Below are 12,253 nucleotides of genomic sequence, written 5' to 3' on the forward strand. Positions count from 1 at the left end.
TTATTTCATACATTGTTTTTGTCTGTTGTCCCTGCTGCTCCTGTACCTCTTCCATTGATTTGGGGGGAATGCACAAACGTCTTAAGATGTAAACGTTTTGTGCAGAGAAGCTAGTTATGCAGAACCCAGATCTTATAGCACAAAGTACACTGTGTGTGTGTGTGTGTCTGTGAGTGTTTTTGTGTGTCTGTGTGTGTGTGTGTCTGTGTGCTTGTGCGTGTGCGTGTGTGTGTGTGAGAGAATCTGTAGCATAGCAGATGTCTGTTTGGTGCTGTCTGGAAATGTACAGCATGATAGCACATTTCTATGGCATACACAGCAAAGCTAGAGAATCATATCACAAAGGTATTATATGCTGTTGGTTGGGGTTTGGGCCATCTTTGTCTTTCCTGTTGGGACTTTGTTGTGTTGTGTTGTTACCTCATAAACCTCCACTACAGGCATACATTGTTTCATAGGCTTGAGGCCTAGAATTTTCCACACATGATACTAAATGCTGCAAAGTTGCAAAAAATGTCTCTAAATGCAGAGTCATCTATCTTTAAAGGTTTGTACAAGATATGTTGGATTTTAGACGTTTTTCCTTCGCGTTTTTAAGGAAAAGGATTGTTCATTTTTAACACTTTCTGTCTTCTCTCTATCCAGGTAAAACGGAGAGAGGATCCTTCTCCTATGTAAGAGACTCCAACCTACACGGGTGTCATCAGGTAAATAATATAAAATATTACTGACATACTATTACTGACATACTGATATATTATTACTGATATACTATTACTGACATACTGATATACTATTACTGACATACTGATATACTATTACTGACATACTGATATATTATTACTGATATACTATTACTGACATACTGATATACTATTACTGACATACCGATATACTATTACTGACATACTGATATATTATTACTGATATACTATTACTGACATACTGATATATTATTACTGATATACTATTACTGACATACTGATATATTATTACTGATATACTATTACTGACATACTGATATACTATTACTGATATACTATTACTGACATACTGATATATTATTACTGATATACTATTACTGACATACTGATATATTATTACTGATATACTATTACTGACATACTGATATACTATTACTGACATACTATTACTGACATACTGATATACTATTACTGACATACTGATATATTATTACTGATATACTATTACTGACATACTGATATACTATTACTGACATACTGATATATTATTACTGATATACTATTACTGACATACTGATATATTATTACTGATATACTATTACTGACATACTGATATACTATTACTGACATACTATTACTGACATACTGATATACTATTACTGACATACTGATATATTATTACTGATATACTATTACTGACATACTGATATACTATTACTGACATACTGACATACTATTACTGACATACTGATATACTATTACTGACATACTGATATACTATTACTGACATACTGATATACTATTACTGACATACTGATATACTATTACTGACATACTGATATATTATTACTGACATACTGATATACTATTACTGACATACTGATATATTATTACTGACATACTGACATACTATTACTGACATACTGATATATTATTACTGATATACTATTACTGACATACTGATATACTATTACTGACATACTGACATACTATTACTGACATACTGATATACTATTACTGACATACTGGTATATTATTACTGACATACTATTACTGACATACTGATATACTATTACTGACATACTATTACTGACATACTGACATACTATTACTGATATATTATTACTGATATACTATTACTGACATACTGATATACTATTACTGACATACTGACATACTATTACTGACATACTGATATACTATTACTGACATACTGATATACTATTACTGACATACTGACATACTATTACTGACATACTGATATATTATTACTGACATACTATTACTGACATACTGATATATTATTACTGATATACTATTACTGACATACTGATATACTATTACTGACATACTGATATATTATTACTGACATACTGACATACTATTACTGACATACTGATATACTATTACTGACATACTATTACTGACATACTGATATACTATTACTGACATACTGATATACTATTATTGACATACTGATATACTATTACTGACATACTGATATACTATTACTGACATACTGATATACTATTACTGACATACTGATATACTATTACTGACATACTGATATACTATTACTGACATACTGATATACTATTACTGACATACTGACATACTATTACTGACATACTGATATACTATTACTGATATACTATTGCTGACATACTGATATACTATTACTGACATACTATTACTGACATACTGATATACTATTACTGACATACTGACATACTATTACTGACATACTGATATATTATTACTGACATACTATTACTGACATACTGATATATTATTACTGATATACTATTACTGACATACTGATATACTATTACTGACATACTGATATACTATTACTGACATACTGATATATTATTACTGACATACTGATATACTATTACTGACATACTATTACTGACATACTGATATACTATTACTGACATACTGATATACTATTACTGACATACTGACATACTATTACTGACATACTGATATACTATTACTGACATACTGATATACTATTACTGACATACTATTACTGACATACTGATATACTATTACTGACATACTGATATATTATTACTGACATACTGATATACTATTACTGACATACTGACATACTATTACTGACATACTGATATACTATTACTGACATACTGATATACTATTACTGACATACTGATATACTATTACTGACATACTGATATATTATTACTGACATACTGATATACTATTACTGACATACTGACATACTATTACTGACATACTGATATATTATTACTGACATACTGATATATTATTACTGATATACTGATATACTATTACTGACATACTGATATACTATTACTGACATACTGATATACTATTACTGACATACTGATATATTATTACTGACATACTGATATACTATTACTGACATACTGATATACTATTACTGACATACTGATATATTATTACTGACATACTATTACTGACATACTGATATACTATTACTGACATACTGATATACTATTACTGACATACTGATATACTATTACTGACATACTATTACTGACATACTGATATACTATTACTGACATACTGATATACTATTATTGACATACTGATATACTATTACTGACATACTGATATACTATTACTGACATACTGATATACTATTACTGACATACTGATATACTATTACTGACATACTGATATACTATTACTGACATACTGATATACTATTACTGACATACTGACATACTATTACTGACATACTGATATACTATTACTGATATACTATTGCTGACATACTGATATACTATTACTGACATACTATTACTGACATACTGATATACTATTACTGACATACTGACATACTATTACTGACATACTGATATATTATTACTGACATACTATTACTGACATACTGATATATTATTACTGATATACTATTACTGACATACTGATATACTATTACTGACATACTGATATACTATTACTGACATACTGATATATTATTACTGACATACTGATATACTATTACTGACATACTATTACTGACATACTGATATACTATTACTGACATACTGATATACTATTACTGACATACTGACATACTATTACTGACATACTGATATACTATTACTGACATACTGATATACTATTACTGACATACTATTACTGACATACTGATATACTATTACTGACATACTGATATATTATTACTGACATACTGATATACTATTACTGACATACTGACATACTATTACTGACATACTGATATACTATTACTGACATACTGATATACTATTACTGACATACTGATATACTATTACTGACATACTGATATATTATTACTGACATACTGATATACTATTACTGACATACTGACATACTATTACTGACATACTGATATATTATTACTGACATACTGATATATTATTACTGATATACTGATATACTATTACTGACATACTGATATACTATTACTGACATACTGATATACTATTACTGACATACTGATATATTATTACTGACATACTGATATACTATTACTGACATACTGATATACTATTACTGACATACTGATATATTATTACTGACATACTATTACTGACATACTGATATACTATTACTGACATACTGATATACTATTACTGACATACTGATATACTATTACTGACATACTATTACTGACATACTGATATACTATTACTGACATACTGATATACTATTACTGATATACTGATATACTATTACTGACATACTGATATATTATTACTGATATACTATTACTGACATACTGATATACTATTACTGACATACTATTACTGACATACTGATATACTATTACTGATATACTATTACTGACATACTGATATACTATTACTGACATACTGATATACTATTACTGACATACTATTACTGACATACTGATATACTATTACTGATATACTATTACTGACATACTGATATACTATTACTGATATACTGATATACTATTACTGACATACTGATATATTATTACTGATATACTATTACTGACATACTGATATACTATTACTGACATACTATTACTGACATACTGATATACTATTATTGACATACTATTACTGACATACTGATATACTATTACTGACATACTGATATATTATTACTGATATACTATTACTGACATACTGACATACTATTACTGATATATTATTACTGGTCAAGTGTGTGTGCGTACGGCATCGGTGTGTATTCGGTGTGTCTGACATGCATGCCAAGCGTGTTGCATTCATTGGAAGAGGGAAAAGACAGAGAATTCTTCTACAGGTGTATATATGGCTTTCTCATATGTTAGTGTTATACATGGTTATATATGGCTTTTAAAAGCCTCTCACCTCATATGTTAGTGTTGTACTTGTTTATATATGGCTTTTAAAAGGTTGGCTGTACTACCATACCCCTCGTTTAGAGACCTCTAGCGTCTCTGGACAACCACACACACACACACACATACACACACACACACACACACACACACTACCACACACACACAACCACACATACACACACACACACAACCACACACACAACCACACACACACACACACACACCACACACACACACACACACACACACACACACACACACAACCACACACACACAACCACACACACACACACACAACCACACACACACACACACATACAAACACACACACACACACAACATTTACATTTACATTTACATTTTAGTAATTTAGCAGACGCTCTTATCCAGAGCGACTTACCGTTAGTGAATGCATACGTTTTTTTCTATATATATATTTTTTTCATACTGGCCCCCTGTGGGAAATGAACCCACATCCCTGCCGGCCAAACCCTCCCCTACCTTGGACGACGCTGGACACAACCACACACACACACACAAACACATACAAACACACACACACACCGACACATAATCATGACTACATTTCTATTATCACTCTAGAAATCTGTTCTTGGCACGGGCTCAAGCTGAGGTAGCACTTGTCGTAGTGGTAGCGACCAACTACTTCTCTCCTCTCACAGAAACTGCTGAAACGGCTCCATTCTGAACTCTGACGGAGTCTGTGTCCAAAATTGCACCCTATTCCCTATATAGCGTACTACTTTTGAGCCGGGTCCATAGGTTCCCTTTGGGAGGCATACAGGGGTTTAGAGTTGATTATTATATTCTGTAGTGGATGTGTAGCCTGAGTTGATTATTATAGTATGTAGTGGATGTGTAGCCTGAGTTGATTATTATAGTATGTAGTGGATGTGTAGCCTGAGTTGATTATTATAGTATGTAGTGGATGTGTAGCCTGAGTTGATTATTATAGTATGTAGTGGATGTGTAGCCTGAGTTGATTATTATAGTATGTAGTGGATGTGTAGCCTGAGTTGATTATTATAGTATGTAGTGGATGTGTAGCCTGAGTTGATTATTATAGTATGTAGTGGATGTGTAGCCTGAGTTGATTATTATAGTATGTAGTGGATGTGTAGCCTGAGTTGATTATTATAGTATGTAGTGGATGTGTAGCCTGAGTTGATTATTATAGTATGTAGTGGATGTGTAGCCTGAGTTGATTATTATAGTATGTAGTGGATGTGTAGCCTGAGTTGATTATTATAGTATGTAGAGGATGTGTAGCCTGAGTTGATTATTATAGTATGTAGTGGATGTGTAGCCTGAGTTGATTATTATAGTATGTAGTGGATGTGTAGCCTGAGTTGATTATTATATTATGTAGTGGATGTGTAGCCTGAGTTGATTATTATATTCTGTAGTGGATGTGTAGCCTGAGTTGATTATTATAGTATGTAGTGGATGTGTAGCCTGAGTTGATTATTATAGTATGTAGTGGATGTGTAGCCTGAGTTGATTATTATAGTATGTAGTGGATGTGTAGCCTGAGTTGATTATTATATTCTGTAGTGGATGTGTAGCCTGAGTTGATTATTATATTATGTAGTGGATGTGTAGCCTGAGTTGATTATTATAGTATGTAGAGGATGTGTAGCCTGAGTTGATTATTATATTATGTAGTGGATGTGTAGCCTGAGTTGATTATTATAGTATGTAGTGGATGTGTAGCCTGAGTTGATTATTATATTATGTAGTGGATGTGTAGCCTGAGTTGATTATTATAGTATGTAGTGGATGTGTAGCCTGAGTTGATTATTATAGTATGTAGTGGATGTGTAGCCTGAGTTGATTATTATAGTATGTAGTGGATGTGTAGCCTGAGTTGATTATTATAGTATGTAGTGGATGTGTAGCCTGAGTTGATTATTATATTATGTAGTGGATGTGTAGCCTGAGTTGATTATTATAGTATGTAGTGGATGTGTAGCCTGAGTTGATTATTATAGTATGTAGAGGATGTGTAGCCTGAGTTGATTATTATATTATGTAGTGGATGTGTAGCCTGAGTTGATTATTATAGTATGTAGTGGATGTGTAGCCTGAGTTGATTATTATAGTATGTAGTGGATGTGTAGCCTGAGTTGATTATTATAGTATGTAGTGGATGTGTAGCCTGAGTTGATTATTATAGTATGTAGTGGATGTGTAGCCTGAGTTGATTATTATAGTATGTAGAGGATGTGTAGCCTGAGTTGATTATTATAGTATGTAGTGGATGTGTAGCCTGAGTTGATTATTATAGTATGTAGTGGATGTGTAGCCTGAGTTGATTATTATATTATGTAGTGGATGTGTAGCCTGAGTTGATTATTATATTATGTAGTGGATGTGTAGCCTGAGTTGATTATTATAGTATGTAGAGGATGTGTAGCCTGAGTTGATTATTATATTATGTAGTGGATGTGTAGCCTGAGTTGATTATTATAGTATGTAGTGGATGTGTAGCCTGAGTTGATTATTATAGTATGTAGAGGATGTGTAGCCTGAGTTGATTATTATATTATGTAGTGGATGTGTAGCCTGAGTTGATTATTATAGTATGTAGTGGATGTGTAGCCTGAGTTGATTATTATAGTATGTAGTGGATGTGTAGCCTGAGTTGATTATTATAGTATGTAGTGGATGTGTAGCCTGAGTTGATTATTATAGTATGTAGTGGATGTGTAGCCTGAGTTGATTATTATAGTATGTAGTGGATGTGTAGCCTGAGTTGATTATTATATTATGTAGTGGATGAGTAGCCTGAGTTGATTATTATAGTATGTAGTGGATGTGTAGCCTGAGTTGATTATTATAGTATGTAGTGGATGTGTAGCCTGAGTTGATTATTATAGTATGTAGTGGATGTGTAGCCTGAGTTGATTATTATATTATGTAGTGGATGTGTAGCCTGAGTTGATTATTATATTATGTAGTGGATGTGTAGCCTGAGTTGATTATTATATTATGTAGTGGATGTGTAGCCTGAGTTGATTATTATATTATGTAGTGGATGTGTAGCCTGAGTTGATTATTATAGTATGTAGTGGATGTGTAGCCTGAGTTGATTATTATAGTATGTAGTGGATGTGTAGCCTGAGTTGATTATTATAGTATGTAGTGGATGTGTAGCCTGAGTTGATTATTATAGTATGTAGTGGATGTGTAGCCTGAGTTGATTATTATAGTATGTAGTGGATGTGTAGCCTGAGTTGATTATTATATTATGTAGTGGATGTGTAGCCTGAGTTGATTATTATAGTATGTAGTGGATGTGTAGCCTGAGTTGATTATTATAGTATGTAGTGGATGTGTAGCCTGAGTTGATTATTATAGTATGTAGTGGATGTGTAGCCTGAGTTAATTATTATAGTATGTAGTGGATGTGTAGCCTGAGTTGATTATTATAGTATGTAGTGGATGTGTAGCCTGAGTTGATTATTATATTATGTAGTGGATGTGTAGCCTGAGTTGATTATTATAGTATGTAGTGGATGTGTAGCCTGAGTTGATTATTATAGTATGTAGTGGATGTGTAGCCTGAGTTGATTATTATAGTATGTAGTGGATGTGTAGCCTGAGTTGATTATTATAGTATGTAGTGGATGTGTAGCCTGAGTTGATTATTATAGTATGTAGTGGATGTGTAGCCTGAGTTGATTATTATATTATGTAGTGGATGTGTGTTTCCTTCTCTCCTTCCCCTGGCAGGTAGTCTCCTCAGGTTTATTGACAGGTAGTCTCCTCAGGTTCATTGGTAGGTAGTCTCCTCAGGTTCATTGGTAGGTAGTCTCCTCAGGTTTATTGGTAGGTAGTCTCCTCAGGTTCATTGGCAGGTAGTCTCCTCAGGTTCATTGGCAGGTAGTCTCCTCAGGTTTTAAATTACCGGACCCATATGCATTGGGTGTGGTACCCATTAGGGCTACAGTGCTCAGAATTACAGAAATCACATTTAGATTATGGTAATGCGTCTTAACAGAACATGCAATTCATGCAATGATGCAGCCAATAAAACGTCATTTTCAACCATGCCCCAAAATGCAATTCGCTGGAAAACACCATTCTAAACTGCTCACCTGTGAAAACACCATTCTATGGTTGGGGTTGTTAGTATGACTGGGAGTGGGCCTTTGGCTTCTGGACAACGAAATAAAGTTGATATGAAAATGGCATAGTGCTGGGTCCAATGGGAAAGTCAATGGAAACCAAGAGAACAGAACAGAAGAGAAATGACATGGTGCTGGGTCCAATAGGAAAGTCAATGGAAACCAATAGAACAGGAGATAAATGGGATATATACAGAAATAAATAAAATCATTAAAAATACTTTACCAGGAAGCATGACTTAGCCACAGAGGAATCGAGGCTCATTAGCTTATTATAAAAATAGCTGTGGACTGTTTCAACTCACGAGCTTGTAGGCCGATGCCTGTTTGGGAAGCCAGAATTTTGCGCAGCGTGCGTGGCGATAATATAGTATAATATAATATAGTATAATATAATATAATATAATATGGTATAATATAATATAATATGGTATAATATAATATAATATGGTATAATATAATATAGTATAATATAATATAGTATAATATAGTATAATATAATATAATATGGTATAATATAATATAATATAATATGGTATAATATAATATAATATAATATGGTATAATATAATATAATATGGTATAATATAATATAATATAATATAATATAATATGGTATAATATAATATAATATAATATAATATGGTATAATATAATATAGTATAATATAATATAATATAGTATAATATAGTATAATATAATATAATATGGTATAATATAATATATTATAATATAATATAATATGGTATAATATAATATAATATAATAAGGTATAATATAATATAATATGGTATAATATAATATAATATGGTATAATATAATATAGTATAATATAGTATAATATAATATAATATGGTATAATATAATATAATATGGTATAATATAATATAATATAATATGGTATAATATAATATAATATGGTATAATATAATATAATATAATATGGTATAATATAATATAATATAATATGGTATAATATAATATAGTATAATATAATATAATATAGTATAATATAGTATAATATAATATAATATGGTATAATATAATATATTATAATATAGTATAATATAATATAACATTGTATAATATAATATAATATAGTATAATATAATATAATATAATATAGTATAATATAATATAATATGGTATAATATAATATAATATAATATGGTATAATATAATATAATATGGTATAATATAATATAATATGGTATAATATAATATAGTATAATATAATATAGTATAATATAGTATAATATAATATAATATGGTATAATATAATATAATATAATATGGTATAATATAATATGGTATAATATAATATAATATAATATGGTATAATATAATATAATATAATATGGTATAATATAATATAGTATAATATAATATAATATAGTATAATATAGTATAATATAATATAATATGGTATAATATAATATAGTATAAAATAGTATAATATAATATGATATAATATAATATAGTATAATATAATATAGTATAATATAGTATAATATAATATAATATAATATGGTATAATATAATATAGTATAATATAATATAATATATTATAATATAGTATAATATAATATAATATAACATAGTATAATATAATATAATATAGTATAATATAATATAATATAGTATAATATAATATAATATGGTATAATATAGTATAATATAATATATTATAATATAATATGGTATAATATAATATAGTATAATATAGTATAATATAATAGAATATAATATATTATAATATATGGTATAATATAATATAGTATAATATAATATAATATAGTATAATATAATATAGTATAATATAGTATAATATAGTATAATATAGTATAATATAATATAGTATAATATAGTATAGTATAGTATAATATAATATAATATAGTATAATATAATATAATATAATATGGTATAATATAATATAGTATAATATAATATAATATACACTGCTCAAAAAAATTATGGGAACACTAAAATAACACATCCTAGATCTGAATGAATGAAATAATCTTATTAAATACTTTTTTCTTTACATAGTTGAATGTGCTGACAACAAAATCACACAAAATGTATCAATGGAAATCAAATGTATCAACCCATGGAGGTCTGGATTTGGAGTCACCCTCAAAATTAAAGTGGAAAACCACACTAGAGGCTGATCCAACTTTGATATAATGTCCTTAAAACAAGTCAAAATGAGGCTAAGTAGTGTGCGTGGCCTCCACGTGCCTGTATTACATTTTACATTTTACATTTTAGTCATTTAGCAGACGCTCTTATCCAGAGCGACTTACAGTTAGTGCATACATTACTTTTTTTTTGTCTTCCATACCCCCCGTGGGAATCGAACCCACAACCGTGGCGTTGCAAACGCCATGCTCTACGAACTGAGCTACATCCCCTGCCGGCCATACCCTCCCCTACCCTAGACGACGCTGGGCCAATTGTGCGCCGCCCCATGGGTCTCCCGGTCGCGGCCGGCTACGACAGAGCCTGGATTCGAACCAGGATCTCTAGTGGCACAGCTAGCACTGCGATGCAGTGCCTTAGACCACTGTATGACCTCCCTACAACGCCTGGGCATGCTCCTGATGAGGTGGCGGATGGTCTCCTGAGGGATCTCCTCCCAAACCTGGACTAAAGCATTCGCCAACTCCTGGACAGTCTGTGGTGCAACGTGGCGTTGTAACGATGTCCCAGATGTGCTCAATTGGATTCAGGTCTGGGGAACGGGCGGGCCAGTCCACAGCATCAATGCCTTCCTCTTGCAGGAACTGCTGACACACTCCAGCCACATGAGGTCTAGCATTGTCTTGCATTAGGAGGAACCCAGGGCCAACCGCACCAGCATATGGTCTCACAAGGGGTCTGAGGATCTCATCTCGGTACCTAATGGCAGTCAGGCTACCTCTGGCGAGCACATGGAGGGCTGTGCGGCCCCCCCAAAGAAATGCCACCCCACACCATTACTGACCCACCGCCAAACCGGTCATGCTGGAGGATGTTGCAGGCAGCAGAACGTTCTCCA

At 31.3% G+C, this 12,253-nt stretch overlaps 1 protein-coding gene across 9 annotated transcripts in view; it reads left to right on the forward strand.

The window, feature by feature from the left end:
• Nucleotides 1–648: 648 nt before the first annotated feature.
• The window catches only part of LOC121573374 (transcription factor 4), a 196,292-nt gene continuing 184,687 nt past the window's right edge, over nt 649–12,253 (forward strand). For all 9 annotated transcript variants that reach the window (XM_045216530.1, XM_045216524.1, XM_045216525.1 and 6 more), the window contains exon 1: nt 649–707. The gene's annotated coding sequence lies outside the window, so the exon portion shown is untranslated. The remainder of the gene's footprint in view (nt 708–12,253) is intronic.

The sequence above is a fragment of the Coregonus clupeaformis genome, unplaced genomic scaffold (genome assembly GCF_020615455.1).
Source record: "Coregonus clupeaformis isolate EN_2021a unplaced genomic scaffold, ASM2061545v1 scaf0733, whole genome shotgun sequence".
NCBI classification, from domain to species: Eukaryota; Metazoa; Chordata; class Actinopteri; order Salmoniformes; family Salmonidae; genus Coregonus; species Coregonus clupeaformis.